The 20,169-nt window shown below is 48.2% G+C and overlaps 2 protein-coding genes across 4 annotated transcripts in view; both read left to right on the top strand.

Moving 5' to 3' along the window:
• The window catches only part of ADCK5 (aarF domain containing kinase 5), a 215,897-nt gene that overhangs the window by 104,821 nt on the left and 90,907 nt on the right, over positions 1-20,169 (top strand). The window contains exon 1 of one of the 3 annotated variants that reach the window (XM_083145098.1): positions 17,808-17,924. The exons of the other annotated variants lie outside the window; for them this stretch is intronic. The gene's annotated coding sequence lies outside the window, so the exon portion shown is untranslated. Of the gene's footprint in view, positions 1-17,807; positions 17,925-20,169 lie in introns of those variants that run through there. 3 annotated transcript variants of the gene reach the window in all.
• Positions 1-20,169, top strand: part of CPSF1 (cleavage and polyadenylation specific factor 1) — an 85,360-nt gene that overhangs the window by 35,505 nt on the left and 29,686 nt on the right. The window lies entirely within an intron of this gene.

The following is a 20,169-nucleotide window of genomic DNA, read 5'->3' as shown; positions in this document are numbered from 1 at the left end:
AGTTAAAGAAAATACCCTGTAATGGAACTGAGCAAAAGGATGAGTTAGTCACTCGCCTATTGGAGTATGACAGAGCTCACCCAGAGGAGATTGCACTAAGTGATGAGGATGAAGAGCAAATCCCAGAAGAGGGGACAAGGAGAGGGAGAATGCAGAGACCAGAAGCAACTCCTGAAACATTGGAACGGTTATTAAAAGCTCTAGGTGACCGAGCTTCTTCTAGGGAAAGGGCAGGTGTTATACAAACTGTTCTGGGAGTAAATATCTACCCAGAGGTACCAGCTAGACAGAGGGTACAGGAGGAAGAAAGAAAACCACGGCTAAGATATGGAGATGTGCCCAGATTTAAGGAAGGAGAGAATGATATTGACACGCATCTGCAAGTATTTGAGAAACTAATGGCTGTGCACCAGATTGATGAGGAAGAGTGGGCTTGTTATGTGGGACCTAGTTTAACAGGCAAAGCTCAGCAAGCCTATCAATCCCTAGCAAATGAGGATGTGGGAAACTACCAGCAGATAAAGAAAGCCCTGCTGGCCAAATTCCAAGTGACTCCTGAATCCTACAGGGCCAAGTTCCGTACTCTAAATCGTGGGGGGGATGACTCCCATGCTGAATTTGCCAGACAACTTAAAAGAGCATGCCAGCAGTGGTGGGATGGACAACACGTGTATTCCCCTGAACAAATCCTAAACGAAGTGGTGCTGGAACAATTATTAAATAAAATGCCATCAGAGGTTCGAGAGTGGGTGGCTGATCGTAAACCTCCTAATCCAGAGGCAGCAGCGAAAATGGCAGATGAATATATGGCTAACCGAGTCAGATGGAAGGCACCCAGTGTACAGCAACCAGGAGCCCAGAGAATGGAATTGAGAGAGACCCAGAAATCCAGACCATCATCTGCCTCATATTACCAGAGGGATGCAGCACAGCGACCCCCACTAGTGCAACAGGCCTATCCCCGGAAATGTTACCGATGTAATCAGCCAGGGCACATGCAAAAGGATTGCACCCGGTCTCGAGGACCTTATGTGGGAGCTCGCCCTGCCCCAGTTAACGTGGTCTACCAACCGGATGAGGGACTGGAAGGACAACATCTCCATCCTGATGCAACAGAGGGGATGGATGGGGTGTATGTGGTGGATCTCGTAGTGGGGAAAGGACACAAAACGCCCAGCAATATGAAAGGTCATTTACAGTCTGTCTGGGTGGATAACCAGGAGGTACAAGGTTTGAGAGATTCCGGAGCCTCCCTTACCCTAATAGAACCTGATCTGGTGTCAGTGGACAAGATCCTGGAGGACCAAAGGGTCAGAATTGCCACGGCAGGTAATCAGGTTCAGGATATCCCAGTAGCCCGTGTGCACCTGGACTTGGGGGCAGACCATGGTCCTGTGGATGTAGGTGTTCTTAGTGGCCTACCAGCAAAAGTTATTCTGGGAAATGATCTAGGACAGGGGCTGGTAACACATTTTGTGCAAGTGGTGACCAGGAGCCAAGCCCGGAGAATGACCTCATCAGCTAAGACCACCTCTGTGTCGTCTTCCACTCTGGGACCCGTTTTAACCAAGATTCAACCTACTACTGCTTCTAAACCCAATCCACGGGGGGTGAGTAGTTCCATTGCTGAGAATGATATGTTTCTGAATGGAAGTACCGCAGTTGACCTGGGAGAGATAGACAGGAATGAATTCCGAGAGCTACAGAAAACTGATCCCACCCTAGCCAAACTTCGAAGTGCAGCGGAGGGGGGGTTATCTGACGCGGAGGGGTATAAGGTGGGGTGGGTGAATGGGCTATTGTATAGAATTCCCCCTCATATTGATGATCTGGACCATGGCAGTGCCGCAAAGCAATTGGTGGTTCCCCAAAGGTATCGACAGCAGTTGTTGGTCTTAGCCCATGATATACCCGCAGCCGGACACTTTGGAGTCCGAAAAACTCTTACTCGAGTGTTGAGAAATTTTTTCTGGCCCAGGGTATCCTGTGATGTGAAGCATTACCGAGCCTCTTGCGATACCTGTCAGAGATTAGGAGGCATACCCCGAAGAGCCCCTCTGCATCCTTTACCAATAATCGGAGAGCCGTTTCAGCGGATAGCAATAGATATAATTGGACCTCTCAAGATTCCCAGCCATACAGGAAAAAGATATATTCTGACCCTCATTGACTTTGCAACTCGATATCCCGAGGCTGTAGCACTCTCCTCCATAGATGCTGAGCACATAGCACAGGCCCTAAATGACATATTTAGTAGGATGGGTTATCCTCAAGAGATCGTAACTGATCAGGGCGCCCAATTTCAAGGGGAATTGTTACAGACATTATGGGAAAAATGGGGAATACGTCCCATAAGGACTACTGCCTATCATCCACAAACTAATGGATTATGCGAGAATTTCAATGGAACCCTCAAACATCTGTTGCAGGCTTATGTGCAATCAGAGGGGAGGGACTGGGAAAAGGCACTGCAGCAGCTACTGTTTGCATACAGGGAAGTACCTCAAGAGTCTACGGGATTTTCCCCCTTTCAATTGTTGTATGGCCGCAGGGTCAGAGGACCACTGGATCTAGTCCGTGAAAGCTGGGAAGGAAGCTTTATCGATCATGATCAACCCATCCTGCAGTACGTGGCACAAATGCGGGAAAGGATGGCGAGGTTAATGGCCTTAACGCAAGCTAACCTCCAAGGGGCACAGGCCCGCCAATCTGAATGGTATAATCAGAATTCCAGACTCAGGGAGTTACATGAGGGCCAGAAAGTAATGGTGCTTATCCCAGTGCGTACGAATAAATTGCAGGCTAACTGGGATGGCCCTTACACGGTGGTAAAACAGTCAGGCCCAGTAAATTACATTGTTGCCCTGGATAAGGGTGGCCAACAAGTAAGGACTTTTCACATTAATCGTCTCAAAGCATATGTGGAAAGGAATGTAGCCGCAATGGTAGTATGTTGTCCCCCCATGGAGGCCCCTGAGTTAGACCCCTTACCAGATTTGTTAGAAGAATGCAAGAAGGACAAAGGATTGGAGGCGGTTCAATATGGGGAGAAACTGAGTGTTGCCCAGCGTCGGGACATTGGGGAGGTCTTAGTGGCCCAGGCTCGGCAATTTACCTGTATTCCAGGGACCACCACCCTCACTCAACATGGGGTAGATACAGGGGATGTCAAGCCCATCCGGCAAAAACCATACCGAGTCACGCCGGAGGTAGCAAGCAGCCTTAAAAAAGAGATTGATGAGATGCTCGAGTTAGGAGTTATTGTGAAGTCCAATAGTCCCTGGGCAGCTGGGGTAGTCTTAGTTCCCAAAAAGGATGGGACCACCAGATTCTGTGTCGATTATCGACGATTGAATGAGGTGACCATCACAGATGCTTACCCCATGCCCCGGGTGGATGAGCTGTTGGAGAGATTAGGGGGATCCACATATTTGACCACTCTAGATCTTAGCAAAGGATACTGGCAGATCCCGTTAAGCCCGGAGGCCCAGGAAAAATCGGCATTTACCACACCTTTTGGGCTTTATCATTTTTTGTCCATGCCCTTTGGCATGAAAAATGCACCAGCTACTTTTCAGAGAACTATAGATGTAATGTTGGAGGGGTGTCAGGATTTTGCACAAGCATACTTAGATGACATAGCTATATTTAGTGCTTCTTGGGAAGAGCACCTAGTACATGTAGCAGAGATCCTCAGGCGTATTCAGCAGGGTGGGTTAACCATCCGTCCCGATAAATGTCAAATCGGAATGGCTGAGGTGCAATATCTGGGTCACCGAGTGGGAGGGGGTCAGATTCGACCAGAGCCAGCCAAAGTGGAAGTTATACTAAACTGGCCCAGACCTTCCTCTCAGAGACAAGTAAGAGCATTTTTAGGACTAGCTGGCTACTATAGGAGGTTCGTTCCCCAATACAGCACATTGGCCAAACCTTTGACTGACCTGACAAAAAAAAAATATGCTAGGCAGGTGACATGGTCCCCTGAGTGTGAGAGTGCGTTTGTGGCCCTGAAAGATGCCCTCTCCCGTACCCCCGTACTAGCTGCCCCTGACTTCTACAAGAAGTTCATCGTTCAAACTGATGCCTCTGGATGTGGTTTGGGAGCAGTGTTAAGCCAAGTGGGGGAGGATGGATGTGACCACCCTGTGGTCTATTTGTCACGTAAACTGGTGGATCGGGAAGTGGCTTATGCCACCATTGAAAAAGAATGCCTGGCAATTGTGTGGGCCTTGAAAAAGTTACAACCATACCTATACGGCAGAGAATTTACAGTGGTGACTGACCATAATCCCCTTCATTGGTTACAAAAAACAGCAGGGGAAAATGGCAGATTATTACGATGGAGTCTTGCCCTTCAAAGTTTTAACTTTTCCATCTCTCACAAAAAGGGCCGGGAGCACACCAACGCTGATGGCTTATCTAGGAGAGAAGAAGGAACCGGCATCGCACCTGGTAAAGGTCACATGGCTGGTCCTGGACTAGGACTCAACCCTGCTCCCTTAGTTTAAGAAGGGGAGGTATGTGACAAATTGGACTGGCCGTGGTCCATTCTGACAATATTGTTCTATAGTTCTTAAACAGATCCAGGTGTGATGTTTTATTTGGGACCAGTCACTCACTGTAACTACACTAAGGACAGGAACCCAGGAGCACCTGGAGCCCCTCTGATGTCACAAATGGCTATAAGGGGTTAAGACAGGGAGTGATGGACCATCATCCCCCCTCACCTAAGGATTAAGTGCATCAAGATCCCTTTGTTCTCCCCTAGAACTGAGTCAGACACTGTGGCAGGGAAACAGCAGGGGGGATCTCTACCTGACTCATCTCTGTTACAAATCTTCATTGAGCTCTACCAATCGATTGAGACCTTTTCCTAAAACCACCCACTGCAGGAGGGACTTTTAGGAGAGGCAATTTTGAAAAAGTGCTGTTTTCAGTTAGTTAGTGCTGGGTGTGTATTGGAGTTGGGTTTCTAAAAGCTACTGGATTTGGAGTCTCAGCTCCTGGCAGTGTGCTGAGGCCAGCTCGTGGGACCATTGTGTGGACTGGATTACAAACTACCCTTGGGATTGCAGACTTGTTTGCTCTGCCTGGTTTATGCTCTAATTCTGGATTTACAGACTGCATCTGGACAGGACATTGTGTGAGGGCTGAGGAGTCGGACGGTAATCTGATGTTTATTGGCACCTGTTGTTCTGGTAGTAGTTCCAAATGTGCTTATGGTATAGCTGATTTAGAGAGCTTGTAATAAGCAACTTGTAATAAATAGTATTTTATTGTTATCTGTCTCCTGTCTGCGTGACCTGACCCAGAAGTCCCAGAGTGCGCACTGTGAGTGTATGCGCTAATACTCTGGGTCTTCACACTTACCATTGCATCTGGCAGGCTTACTTTACTTGGTGTCACCATTTCAATCCCAGGAATTACCGTTTAGCCAGGAATCTGTCATTCTAGCAGAAGGGTTTGGAGGCTGGTTTGAAAGTACAGGTTTCGGCTCTATCCATCCTGTTCCGCAGGAGGTTGGCATTATTGCAGATTGTCTGCACTTTCTTGCAGGATGTTCCCCCGGTTGCTCTGTGGGATCTTTGCCCGGTCCTCAGAGCTCTTCAGGGTGCTCCTTTTGAACCGTTAAGGTCAGTGGATCTTTTGTTGGTTTACCTGGAAAACCATTTTCCTGTTGGCAATTGCTTCAGCCCAGAGGGTGTCTGACCGGTCGGTTCTGTCCTGTCAGTCACCTTTCCTGATCTTCCATCCTGACTTGGCAGATCTTCGAACTGTTCCTTCACACCTCTCCATTGTAGTATCTAAATATCATGTTAACCAGGACATTGTGATCCCTGCCTTGTGTGTTGCATTAAGGCTTTTCGGAAGTTGGACTCTCTCTTTGTCCTCTACAGATTTCAAAAGAGCAGTTGACCTGCTACTATTTGCCCGTTGGCTTCAATCTGTCATCCAGCAGGCATACTTGGGCGCCTTCCTCCCAGTTCTTGCAGGGGTCCATACTCATTCCATGAGGTCTGTGGGCTGTTAGGGGTGGTGCAACAGCAGAGCAACTTTGAAAGATGGCGAATTGGTCGTCCGCTAATACCGTTCTGAACGTTTGATACATTTGCCCCCCAGGACTCTGCATTTGGCCAGAGTGAACTGGCTGTGGGACAGGCGTGTCCCCACCCTTAGGTGGCTGCTTTAAGATGTCCCACTGTTAGCTCTGTGGCCCCTGACGTGTCCCGAAGAAGACACGTCAGGGGCCACAGAGGTTTTATGGGAGACATTGGGGGGGGAGGGGTTGTAGGCAGATCCAGAGGACCGTGGCACCAATCAGCTCTTAAGGCATCTAAGACATCCTAGGATGCACGGCTCCTCTCCCCTATAGCCCCGCCTCCGTGCTCAGCGCCTCAGTTTTTTGTTGGTTCCAGGAGGAAGCCGGTGCACCTATGTTATGTTATCAGCAGGGATTTGCCTTTGTCAATCCCACTTTGTGTGTGTGTGTGTGTGTGTGTATGTATGTATGTATGTATGTATGTATGTGTATGTATGTATGTGTGTGTGTGTGTGTGTGTGTGTATATGTATATATGTATATGTGTGTGTATATATATATATATATATATATATATATATATATATATATATATATATATATATATATATATATATATTGCGCACACAGTGCTGCCACTCACTGAGTGTTATTGATTTAAATAGTGCACAGTGCATTATATAGTGATTGCAAAAAATCCTATAATATTAAAAAATTTATTAAAAACACTCCAGAGTTCAAACTGTGTCGTCAGATGTCATCAAGTTGGCTAATTTCCATAGGAGCAGGAAGTACAATGGGAACGTGGTAGGACTTCTGCGCCTTCAGTGTATTAATAATCCTTCTTGGTTATGTATTTGTGCGTACCATCAGATGAGTGGAGAATTCTCATGTAGTGGTATACTCCTTACAAGCGATCTCCTTCCCTCGCCTTCTCTACTGTAGGTGCGTCTCAGAGGAACATTCCACACATAGGGAAAGTCGCAGGAGGGTGTATTATTACAAGTGGTCATTTATGTGACTTGATTAAATAATCTTTATAGGTGCTTGTGGATTCAGTACTGAATCCCGACAGCCGAAATGCCGACAAGGGGGGGACGTGGATCGCCCCCCCTTGCGGGCTCGCTGCGCTCGCCACGCAGCGGGCGCGTGGCTATATATATATATATATATATATATATATATATATATATATATATATATATATATATATATATATATATATATATATATATATATATATATATATATATATATATATATATATATGTTACCCCAACCACGCTTCTATATATGTATGGCAGCAATTCTGGGGGGCCCTCTGTTAGACAGGACCCAGGATAGAGATAGAAAGAAATGGGTTCCCAGAATGCGCCCTTCCTAAAGTACAGGATAATAATTTTTTATCCAACACTAAACAAATCTATAATAACAGTACAGAAATGATTTTCCTTTTAAATACCTGGAAGAATAAAGGGGTTAGCACAGTTTCAGACCTGATCAGTAATAAACAACTAATGACTTTTTCGCAAATCAAAGGAAAGTATGGTATTTCTAACCTTGAATTCCATAAGTATTTGCAAATAAGACATTGGTTGCAATCCAATATATTTCAGAATAAAGAGAAAGAGGCACTACCAAGGGAGATGGTGGCTCAAATAACTGGAGCACGAAAGAAAGCGGGAATCTCCTTTTGGTATAAGGCCCTAACTCAAGGAAAAGAGGAAATAAAAACTAGATGGCAAACTAAGTGGGAACAAGACCTAAACTTTTCCCTTGAATTGAAACAATGGGATCAACTATTCGGAATGATACACCGAATGTCCAAAACATCCATTTACACGGAAAGGTATCTTAAGATATTTTATCACGCATATTACACACCAGTTAAGATGCATAGAATCTTTAGGGAGCAAACGGATGTGTGTTGGAGATGCTCTATAGAATGCGGAGATCTCATACACATCTTTTGGTCCTGCAAGAAATTAGAGGGATTTTGGACAGATATGGAAAATTGGTACTTCTTTACTTTCACGGCGCCACTCTAGATAGGACAGATAGGATACTAGATAGGATACGATTTGTATGCGATTTGACATAAGATATCGCATAAGATATAGGATAGGACAGATAGGATACTAGATAGGATACGATTTGTATGCGATTTGACATAAGATATCGCATAAGATATAGGATAAGATTTACTATCCATTTCATTACCCCACTATCCACTAGGGCGTGGAGTTGATTTTATATAGCGTGGCGAGCGCAGCGAGCCCCGCGAGGGGACACGGATGTTGTTTGAAAGCAAGTCCCCAATATCGCATGCCATTTGCATGCAATTCCATAAAATACATTCCGTGTCCCCTCGCGGGGCTCGCTGCGCTCGCCACGCTTCGGACTCGGTGGCTCGCTGCGCTCGCCACGCTATATAAAATCAACTCCACGCCCTAGTGGATAGTGGGGTAATGAAATGGATAGTAAATCTTATCCTATATCTTATGCGATATCTTATGTCAAATCGCATACAAATCGTATCCTATCTAGTATCCTATCTGTCCTATCCTATATCTTATGCGATATCTTATGTCAAATCGCATACAAATCGTATCCTATCTAGTATCCTATCTGTCCTATCTGTCCTATCTAGTGGCGCCGTGAAAGTAAAGAAGTACCGGAAAATTTTCTATCTGAGCTTATGGGAACGAGACTGTGTCTAACCGCCCCAATAGTTCTCTTACACATCGGGGTATCTAGTTTCACACAGGCAAAGAAGTATCTGTTGAATCAAATCCTCAGCGCCATCATAACAACCATAGCGCAGCTATGGAAAAAAGACCAGCCCCCTACTCTACAGATGGTAATAAACAAAATCAAGTTTAACTTGGAAACGCTGAACAATCCAGGAAACTCTAAAATATGTAAACTATGGAGAGAGTGGGAGAAGATCCAGATACTAGTATAATCACTGGGGAAGAATATAGATAGATATTAAGAGAAACCTAAAGAGGAGTCCAGACTTAAGAACCCTAATTATTATCGATTTCAGTGATTGGAATCCAGGAGAGCACATCCGGTTTTATCACCACATTAAAATATTTATTGGTGTCTATTCCTCAAATTCTGCCCCTGAGGTCATCTAAAATCTCCCTCAGAAGCTATTTTGGAAAATCAGTGGACTCCGTTTCCACATTAGATACTCATTTATGGTAATATCCAATGATCTTCTTGTTGAAACTACCTTCAATTTATGAGAACAGACCACTATATGTATCCCACTTAAGGAACCTATATCGGTGTGAAATTCCTGTGTATTGTTCTGCTGTCAAAATGCCCCTGATGAAGTCAATTAATTGACGAAACACGTTGTGCTCATATCGTCACTGAGAAGAATCTTTTAATAAAGGTTTTTTATTGTTAAAGGAAAATCATTTCTGTACTGTTATTATAGATTTGTTATATATATATATATATATATATATATATATATGTGTGTGTGTGTATGTATGTATGTATGTATGTATGTATATATATATATATGTGTATATATATATATATATATATATATATGGAGGTTGTCCGGCACTCACAGTAGATGGTCAATTACGTCGAGGTGCCTTCCTGTTGAATGTACACATAAACAGATATCCTGGGTCCTTGGACGGAGGCGGAGGCGGACGGACGGAGGCGGCACTCTCACGACTTTTTGAAGAAGTTTTTATTATAAAAGCATAAAGTGCACAAAATAGAAACAAGCGTCTACGTTTCAAGACCCATTGGTCTTTTCTTCAGGACGTGCGTTTGCTGAAAGTGCTGTGTGCTAGTGGAAAGTAAAGAAAGAATCGGAGCGTTATGCTCTCTTACCTTCTATTCAGCAGCGTGTGTGGCTGCCATTCCCCGCCGCCGTGTCCGGGAGTCAGACTTCCGGGTAGATGGCTCTGCCTGTATGACGCAGGCCGTTGCCTAGGAACCCTGGACGCCACCCCTCGCTGTTCTCCGGCGTCAGGGGAGGCAGATTCAATAAGACCAGCTCACAATTGCTGAATACGTGCTATAAATGTGCAATAGATAAAAACAAAAAAAAAAGTGTTATAGGCTGCTGAATTGACATAGTGTGTAGTTACTGAATAAAGCAATGTATGTGCATAAAAGGTAAAATGGAGAAAACGAGTATTTAACCCTTAATAGCTCATGTTGTTACTGTATTGGTAATCGACATCTTTAATAGCCACTATCTCACAGCACCTTCATCCATCAGCTACTACTCTGCTATGTCTCTTACACTGCACAAAAGTAGGTGGGCATTATCAAATTATTATATACTGTAAATATGAAGTACATGTGACTTAATTGGCATATTTTACAGTGGATGTCTACTGTTAATAAAGAAACACATTAGTAGATACATACATGCAACATTATATGATAGAATTCCTGGGCATATTGTGTATGGTAAAAAATCTAGCCAGGCACTATATGAAGGCATTCCAGGCTATTTTTTCATTTAGCCCTTCTGGAGATGGCCACTCTTTGGAAAGTCTAAAAAGTATAATTATAGACCATGTACCCCCCCTCCTTCGAGGAGGAGATAGACAAAAAATTCTCACAAAACAGGAATCGGAATGGATATTCCGACTCAATGCACTATCTCCAGAAGGGCTAAATGAAAAAATAGCCTGGAATGCCTTCATATAGTGCCTGGCTAGATTTTTTACCATACACAATATGCCCAGGAATTCTATCATATAATGTTGCATGTATGTATCTACTAATGTGTTCCTTTATTAACAGTAGACATCCACTGTAAAATATGCCAATTAAGTCACATGTACTTCATATTTACAGTATATAATAATTTGATAATGCCCACCTACTTTTGTGCAGTGTAAGAGACATAGCAGAGTAGTAGCTGATGGATGAAGGTGCTGTGAGATAGTGGCTATTAAAGATGTCGATTACCAATACAGTAACAACATGAGCTATTAAGGGTTAAATACTCGTTTTCTCCGTTTTTTCCATTTTACCTTTTATGCACATACATTGCTTAATTCAGTAACTACACACTATGTCAATTCAGCAGCCTATAACACTTTTTTTTTGTTTTTATCTATAGCACATTTATAGCACGTATCCAGCAATTGTGAGCTGGTCTTATTGAATCTGCCTCCCCTGACGCCGGAGAACAGCGAGGAGTGGCGTCCAGGGTTCCTAGGCAAACCTGCGTCATACAGGCGGAGCCATCTACCCGGAAGTCTGACTCCCGGACACGGCGGTGGGGAATGGCAGCCACACACGCTGCTGAATATAAGGTAAGAGAGCATAACGCTCTGATTCTTTCTTTACTTTCCACTAGCACACAGCACTTTCAGCAAACGCACGTCCTGAAGAAAAGACCAATGGGTTTTGAAACGTAGACGCTTGTTTCTATTTCTCTTTCCTCCACTAGGTGACACTGGAGAGTTACAGTGGGGAATAGAAGGCGACCACAGGGAACTTGGGCACTTTAGAATAAATTAATAGTGACTAACTCCTCCCCTTCTACTTCCTCTCCTAGGCAGTTTTAGCATGTGCCCTGCGGGAGCTGGGTGCGTTCAAGGCTCACTCCTGAGCTTTATATATTTTTTAATGAAAACGATGCTACAATCAGCAGGAGGACAGGCAGGTAGCTCCCTGTCCCTACCTGCCTGCGACGCGGGCGCTGTCAGCAGGTCCGGTCGCAGCTGCATGCAGCTTGCCTCCGGTACCTGGCTGCAGGATCCACAGATCCTGAGGTCCCGTCGCCGCTGCTCGCAGCGCGCCTCGAGGACCACTCAGCATGCCGCACCCGACAGCTACGGCAGGGGTAAGTATAACACGGATTCCCCGCTAGCGGGGGATTCAGTGTAAAAAGCCGCGGCAGCGCACTTTTTAAAATACGGCGCCATTCCTGAGGAGCGAGAGCGCGGCATGCTGGGTACTTCCGCTGGTACTTGTGTATTTTGGCGGCGCCCCCGATGTCCGTCGTACGACGAACAGATCGCATCGCATGCCATGCACCCGATGCCATGCGATGCGATGCGACGCGATTTTGACCCCCTATACGACCAAAAATCGTATAAGCACCCTAAAGGGTGCTTTTGAGCACCCAAATGGGTGCTTACAATGTTAAATGCACCCCCACGCCACCCCCCACTATAAACGTGAACCCGAAGCGTGGCGAGCGCAGCGGTACGCGTCCTACGACCTTTTCATACCCCCACTATCCACGTCGGCGTGGAGTTGAGAATAGAATAGTGTGGCGAGCGCAGCGAGCCACCGAGCCCGAAGCGTGGCGAGCGGACGCGGATACCTTCACAGTTATACGCGTCCCCTCGCGGGCTTCACAGGTGTCCGTGGCGACGCGGACACCTGTGAAGCCCGCGAGGGGACGCGTTTACCTGTGAAGGTATCCGCGTCCCCTCGCGGGGCTCACTGCGCTTCGGGCTTCGGGCTCCCACGCTTCGGGCTCGGTGGCTCGCTGCGCTCGCCACACTATTCTATTCTCAACTCCACGCCGACGTGGATAGTGGGGGTATGAAAAGGTCGTAGGACGCGTACCGCTGCGCTCGCCACGCTTCGGGTTCACGTTTATAGTGGGGGGTGGCGTGGGGGTGCATTTAACATTGTAAGCACCCATTTGGGTGCTTAACATTGTATAAGCACCCATTAGGGTGCTTATACAATGTTTAATCTCATCGCATCGCATCGTATGCCATGTACAATGGCATACAATTTCTAAATTGTATGCCATCGTGCACTATCGTACGATATCGCGTCGCATCGCATACCATCGTATGTGTTATGGTATGCGATGCGATGGGCGCCGCCAAAATACACAAGTACCCTTCCGCTTCCTCCTTCTTTGTAGGAGCGGCGGCCATTGAAGCAGCAGCGTGATCCGCGGCTCCCTCGAGGCGTCTGTGAAGTGCCGGTGACCCTGGTTCAGTGAGTCACAGCGGGACATAGGAGGTCAGGGCAGCTTGTACTGTGTCCAAAAAGGTCCCTTAGCCGGCGCAAGTTATATTTATATACAGTGCGCGTAGCGGCCTCGTGGCAGACTCTGCCTCTTTTCCTATACCTCCTCTCCTGTCCGGTATTTCCATCTTTCTCTCCTTTCTGTGTAAGATTGCTGAGTGTATGATGGCTGGTAAAAAGATTGCATGCAAGAAGTGCAGCAATAAGTTCGCGCCACACGCGGAGGGCGCCATTTTATGTCCCTCATGTACTGCATCCCCAGCCCCCACCCCATCAACATCGGGGCAGGATACACCTGTATGGGCTTCACAGTTGTCTACAGTGATTTCTCAGCTAGCTTCTGAGTTATCTTCGGCCAGACAAGATAGGGATGCAGCCAGGGATCAGCAGGCAGAGTTAACCTCTGCTGTGGAGAGTTTGTCTAGAGCATTGCATGCAGACACCTCTACACCCCCTCCCCCTAGACTGGCTTCTGCTAATAGGATGTTTCCTTAGGTCCCTCTGTTAGATGATACAGATGATGACATGCCAGCTCTAGAGGAGGGTGAATTTCATGACCCTGATGCTCAGCCTGATGCTCAGCCTGATGCTGAGCCCGATGCTCCGCTTATACAGGACACTGATGTCCCTTCTCAGGGTTTAGAGGACTTAATACAAGCAGTCCGGTTTCAGTGTTTGCTAAAAAGCAGAAACAGTCTGCATATTTCCCAGCCTCAGAGGAGCTGGATGAACACTTGCAAAAAGCCTGGTTACACCCAGACAAAAAGTTTCAGGTGTCTCAGAGATTTTTCACTGCCTATCCTTTTCCTAAGGATGCTAGAAAGTCATGTGAGACGCCACCTGCTGTTGATTCTTCGGTATCACGCTTGTCCAAAAAGACAGTGTTACCCATCCCAGGAGCCTCTACCCTTAAAGATGTGTCTGATAGGCGGTTAGAGAGTGCACTGAAGAATGTTTATACAGCCGCTGGTCTTTTACAACGTCCAGCACAAGTGGGTTGTTGGGTCAATAGGGCCATGGAGGTATGGGCATCCCAGGTGGCCTCCTCTCTAGACCCAGGGGCAAGTGATATGTTGCTCTTAGTGGAACACATACGTGAGGCTGCAGGTTACTTGGTTGAAGCCTCTTCAGACGTTTGTATGCTTGCGGCCCGTATTTCTGCTCTCTCAGTTTCGGCTCGCCGTACTCTTTGGTTGAGACAGTGGAATGCAGATGCCGACTCCAAAAAGGCGGTGGAAGCATTACCCTTTGCTGGTGAGGCCCTCTTTGGTCCAGAGCTGGACAAAATGATTTCACAGGCTACAGGGGGTAAGTCTCAGTTCCTGCCCACTGCAGCCCCTCCCCCACGTAGGTCATTTCCTACTACTGGAGGGCAGTCCTTTCGGTCATTTCGGCCCACCCCCAGATTCAGGGGTAGGTCTAGGGGAGCGACTACTAGCTCCAGAGGCTTCCGAGGAAGAGGCAGAGGTTCAGCCAGTGCTCCAATCCTTGATGCCAAGGTTACCTCAAAGCCCTCAGCATGACTCCCCCAGCTCCTGTCCAGATCACAGGGTGGGAGGCCGGCTTCTCTTTTACCATCAGGTTTGGGCCGGTTCATGCAAGGATGCATGGGTAAAGGACCTGGTAGCAGTAGGCTACAAGATAGATTTCTTGTTGCCTCCTCCTCAACGGTTCTTTCCCTCAGGTTTGCCAGGGACCAAGGGGTGGTTATCCCGGTCCCGGAACCAGAAAAGGCAAAGGGATTCTATTCCAGCCTTTTTCTGGTTCCCAAGCCGGACGGCTCAGTGAGACCCATCTTGAACTTGAAGCAGCTCAATCCCTTCTTGCGGTTCACTCGCTTCAAGATGGAGTCTCTCCAGTCTGTCATTGCAGGCCAGGAACCAGGGGAGTTTCTTGTATCCATCGATCAAAGATGCATACCTGCATATCCCAATCTGGCCTCCTCACCAGGCATACTTGCGGTTTGCCGTCCAGAACTATCACCTGCAGTTCCGAGCCCTCCCATTCGGCCTCTCCTCTGCGCCTCGGGTATTTACCAAAGTGATGGCTGTCATGATGGAAATACTCAGGGCTCAGGGAGTTACCATTGTCCCTTATTTGGACGACCTTCTGTTGAAGGCTCCGTCCAAGGAGGCTCTTCTGCACAACATCCGCCTGACACGTCGAACCCTGGAGTCCCATGGCTGGATGCTCAACATCCAGAAGTCACAGCTGACCCCATCGCAGAGGATCCTGTTCCTAGGGATGACTCTGGACACTGTCCAGAGAAAGGTGTTCCTCCCCATGGACAAGATCCTGTCCCTGCAGGAAGCGGTTCGACTGGTGCTGCAGCATCGAACAGTCACAGTTCTCCTTTGCACAAGGCTGCTGGGAAGGATGGTGGCCACGTTCGAGGCGGTGCAGTATGGGTGGTTTCGGTCTTGCCCCTTCCATCTGTGTCTGCTCCGCCAGTGGACAGGCTCACACCTGTTTCTACAGCAGAGGATCTCTCTCTCCCATCAGGCTCGAGCGTCACTGGCGTGGTGGCTCAACTCCAGCAACCTGCAGGAGGGGAGGAGGTTCGCCATTCACAATTGGACGCTCCTCACCACGGACGCCAGCCTCAGGGGCTGGGGAGCGGTCACGCTGGGCCTCCACTTCCAAGGACTGTGGACCCCGGAGGAAGCACGGATGTCCATCAATGTGCTGGAACTGCGAGCAGTGTATTATGCCCTGCTCCAGGCGGAAGTCCTTCTCCGGAACAAGGACATCGGGGTGCAGTCGGACAATGCCACGGCTGTGGCTTACATAAACAAGCAGGGAGGCACCCGCAGCAGTGCAGCGATGAGAGAGGTAAAGAGGATTCTGTGCTGGGTGCAGGAGCACGCAGGGGCCGTGTCTGCCATTTTCATTCCAGGCGTGGAAAATTGGGAGGCAGACTACCTCAGCTGCCGGGATGTCCACCACGGAGAGTGGTGTCTGAACCCTCTGGTCTTCCAGACCTTGACACGTCGGTGGGGTTGTCCGCAGATGGACATGATGGCCTCCAGACACAACCACCAGTTGCCCCGGTACTGTGCTCGGACAAAAGATCCACAGGCGGTGGCTGTGGACGCTCTCACGGCACCCTGGTCGGATCAGTTTCTTTACATCTTTCCTCCAGTGCCTCTCATCCCTCGGGTTCTGCAGAGAATCCGACGGGAGTCGGTGACAGTACTGTTCATTGCCCCAGACTGGCCTCGCCGGTCGTGGTACACGGTCCTAACACGCCTGTTAGTGGACGAGCCATGGCCTCTGGCTCTCTGCGAAGACCTGCTAACACAGGGTCCGTTCGCCTGTCCCAACTTACAGCAGCTTCATTTGACGGCATGGCTGTTGAGAGGTCCATCCTGAGGAAGGCAGGGATCCCGCAGGCGGTGATTCCAACCATGATAGGAGCCAGAAAGCAGGTTACCTCAGTGCATTACCACCGCATCTGGAGGGCCTATGTGGCCTGGTGCGAATCCAGGAGGGTCTCTCCGGTGAACTTCAAACTGGCCAGATTACTGCTGTTCTTGCAAAAGGGTTTGGCCTCAGGACTCCGGCTGGGGTCCTTGAAGGTTCAAGTATCCGCCCTCTCCATTTTTTTCCAGAAGAAGCTGGCTCTTCTTCCTCAGGTACAGACTTTCTTCCAGGGGGTGTTGCGGCTGCAACCCCCCTTCAGACCTCCTACTGCTCCATGGGACCTGGATGTGGTACTGGCTTTTCTCCAGTCCTCTGTATTTGAGCCCATGGAGGAGGTGGAACTAAAATACGTCACCTGGAAGACTGTCATACTGCTGGCCCTGGCTTCAGCTAGAAGGGTGTCGGAGCTCAGTGCTCTTTCTTGTAAAGCACCCTTCTTACGTTTCCATGAGGATAGAGCGGAGCTGCGCACCTCTAGTGTTTTTCTCCCAAAGGTGGTCACGGCATTCCACATTAACCAACCTATTGTGGTGCCGGCCTTTCGGGAGGACTCGCAGGAGTCTAGGGCGCTGGACGTGGTCCGGGCCTTGCGCATTTACGTGGCCAGAACAGAGTCTATTCGTAAGTCGGATGCCTTGTTTGTCCTCTATGACTCCTTGCGTCCTGGTTGGCCAGCCTCCAAGCAGGCCCTGGCCAGGTGGATCAGATTGACAATTCGTCAAGCTTATGTGGCCTTTTCTAGGGTGCCACCTTCTTCAATTTCCGCTCATTCAACAAGGTCGGTGGGTACCTCCTGGGCGGCTGCCCGTGGGGTTTCTATACAGGATTTATGTAGAGCGGCTACGTGGTCTGGTCAGAGGACCTTTGTCCGCTTTTACAAGTTTGACACTTTTGCGGCAGCCGCTTCGCAGTTTGGCCGTTCTGTGTTAAGGGGTTCTCAGCGTCATCCCACCCGTGTTGGGAGCTCTGGGACGTCCCCACTGTAACTCTCCAGTGTCACCTAGTGGAGGAAAGAGAAAAGGGGATTTTGTACTTACCGTTAAATCCTTTTCTCAGACTCCATAGGTGACACTGGACGCCCACCCGACGCTGTCTCTCCTTTTACTGTTTTGTTTCAGGTTGTTTCAATAACCTAAGGATAAGTGACTGTTATACTTAGTCTGAATTCTGAGTTTTTATGGTTGGGTTCATTCTGTTATGAATGCTGTCATTCAAAATATATTTTCACTCTATGTGAGTGTGTGTGTGACATGTTATGTTATGTTTGACCTCCTCTCGGTAGTGTGTTGTTTTTCCTTTCTTCCAGCTCCCTCCGGGCACATACCTAGACTGCCTAGGAGAGGAAGTAGAAGGGGAGGAGTTAGTCACTGTTAATTTATTCTAAAGTTCCCAAGCTCCCTGTGGTCGCCTTCTATTCCCCACTGTAACTCTCCAGTGTCACCTATGGAGTCTGAGAAAAGGATTTAACGGTAAGTACAAAATCCCCTTTTTGTGCACTTTATGCTTTTATAATAAAAACTTCTTCAAAAAGTCGTGAGAGTGCCGCCTCCGTCCAGGGGACCCTGCCAAGGACCCAGGATATCTGTATGTGTATATATATGTATGTATATATATATGTGTGTATATATATATATATATATATATATATTTCTAGACACTCGCGCCCCCCAGGGCAACATAGCCTGCCTCCGGTCCCCGCCGCTGTCGCCGCAGGTACCCCTCACTGCCCCGAGCGCCCCCCTAACCCTGCCCGTCTCCCTGAAGAGGAGACGGCCAGGGACACGCAGCCGAGAGACTGGGACGCGCGTGCGTGTGAGAGCCCCAATTGTATGTGACGTGTCAGCTGGTGCCCAGCTGGGCTGTGCCTCAGAGGAGTAACCACTCCCCTCTGTCCATAGGGGTCAATGCACAGTGTGCATGTGCCCAACGCATGCACTGCTCTGGCACTTAAGATGATTGGTTGAAGACCACAGAGTGTGGGTGTACCCCCTGTGGTAATATGTATTGGCGTAACATAAAAGGAGGGTGGCTGCCCTGTGTAAAGTTGTACATCTCTCTGACTTGAATGCTGTAACATCTGTGTGCTGTGCCTCCTAGTGATAGGAGAGGGTCCTTTTTTAAGGGCTTATATTTGAGCAAATAAACCATTTATTGCCCAAGACCACTACGTTCATCTTGCAACCAACAGAATTACTGCAATAATTCCGTTCTCAGGCTATTCTGGGTACCAGTATCCAGCGTCCTCCAAGTTCCGCTCTGCCATCTACCAAAACAGTTCTGGTCCGTGACCAGTGGGGAACCAACCGACGCCAGTCGGGGGGTGTCAGCATCGTGTTGACACACACACACTCCAGCAGGTAGTACTCAGGTGCCAGTGTTTGGGCCTGAGGAGGTAACGGTGGTTCCAGGTGCCACATAGTAGGAGCCTAGTGTTGGCAGCGATTTCCTTGCCCACTGCATAGTGGGCGGAGTCAGTAACAGGCGGTTACTGACAGTAACAGGGAATCCCCTATTGGCCAGGTCTGGTGAGACCAGGAACCGCCATCTGTGGGTCCGGAGGGCGGAGCCAGAGCATAAGGGCAGGCGTCCGGTCACATCCCAGTGTTAGATGAGGACACAACGGGAGATGATGATGATGACATGGATGAGGGGGATGTCACTTTACCAGGGTCAGGGGCGCCCGAGGTACAGGCTGAAATAGCAGATGTACCAGCCCTTACTGACGCTATACCGCTAGTGCTCTTATCAGGTACAGATGAGCCCACGCCGGTACCAAAACCTAAGGATGTATTTAAAAAGCAAAAGGTTCTAAAATCTCAGTTCACACATTCTGATCATTTAATGGAGATCCGCACTGACCAATGGGAAGCCTCTATCTCTAAGACTACTGTCCAGATCTCCTTTACCACCAGAGGAGTGTAAGTTATGGGAGACTCTCCCCCTGTAGATTCCCATGTCACCTGACTGGTTAAACCGTCGGTACTCCCTGTTGCCTCAGGATCCTCATTAACGGAACCTACGGACCGGTGCATGGAACAATGCCTTAAGGCCATCTTCACCCTCACAGGGGCGATACAAATACCACTGTGGCTGCGACCTGGGCCTCAAAGGCTCCAGGTCTTAGAGGATGAGCTGACGTCTGACTGTGTGTGTCTAATACTCATAAACAGTCTGCACCATACATCATGGAGACACTGTCAGATGCAGGGGTCTTAGCCGGTAAGGCGTCAGCAATTTCTATTCTCCTACCTACATCGTGTCCTCTGGCTACACCCTTGGGAGTCCAAGAAGACCCTAGAACCTTTACCCTATAAGGGGGATATTTTATTTGAGGAAGAGCTCGACAAAATCGTAGCTTCTCTGGCAGCGGCTAAGACTTGTGTGTCTTCTACAGCTCTACCACAGTGACCGAAGACTACACCCTTCTGGTCCTTTCGTCCCAAAGGTAAAGCTAGAGGTAAATCCGTTCCTCGCACCTCAAATAACTTTTAAGACAACCAAGTCCAAACAAGCCTGGTTCACTAGACATTTTGCAGTATGACGGGGCAGGCCTCCCGCAGGGGGACCTCAAAGTGGGAGGTCGACCTCTACACTTCACACAGCAGTGGCTCACCACATTGGCGGACACCTGGGTGATAGAAGTCATGTCAAAAGAACTCCCCCCTCCACAAAAGTTCTCCCACCCAATCCGCACCCACCCAATCTCCCACTTAA

Source organism: Crinia signifera, chromosome 5, assembly GCF_055691185.1.
Source record: "Crinia signifera chromosome 5, ASM5569118v1, whole genome shotgun sequence".
Classification (NCBI taxonomy): domain Eukaryota; kingdom Metazoa; phylum Chordata; class Amphibia; order Anura; family Myobatrachidae; genus Crinia; species Crinia signifera.
Note: the sequence above shows the minus strand (reverse complement) of the source record. Positions and strands in the feature narration are given on the sequence as shown.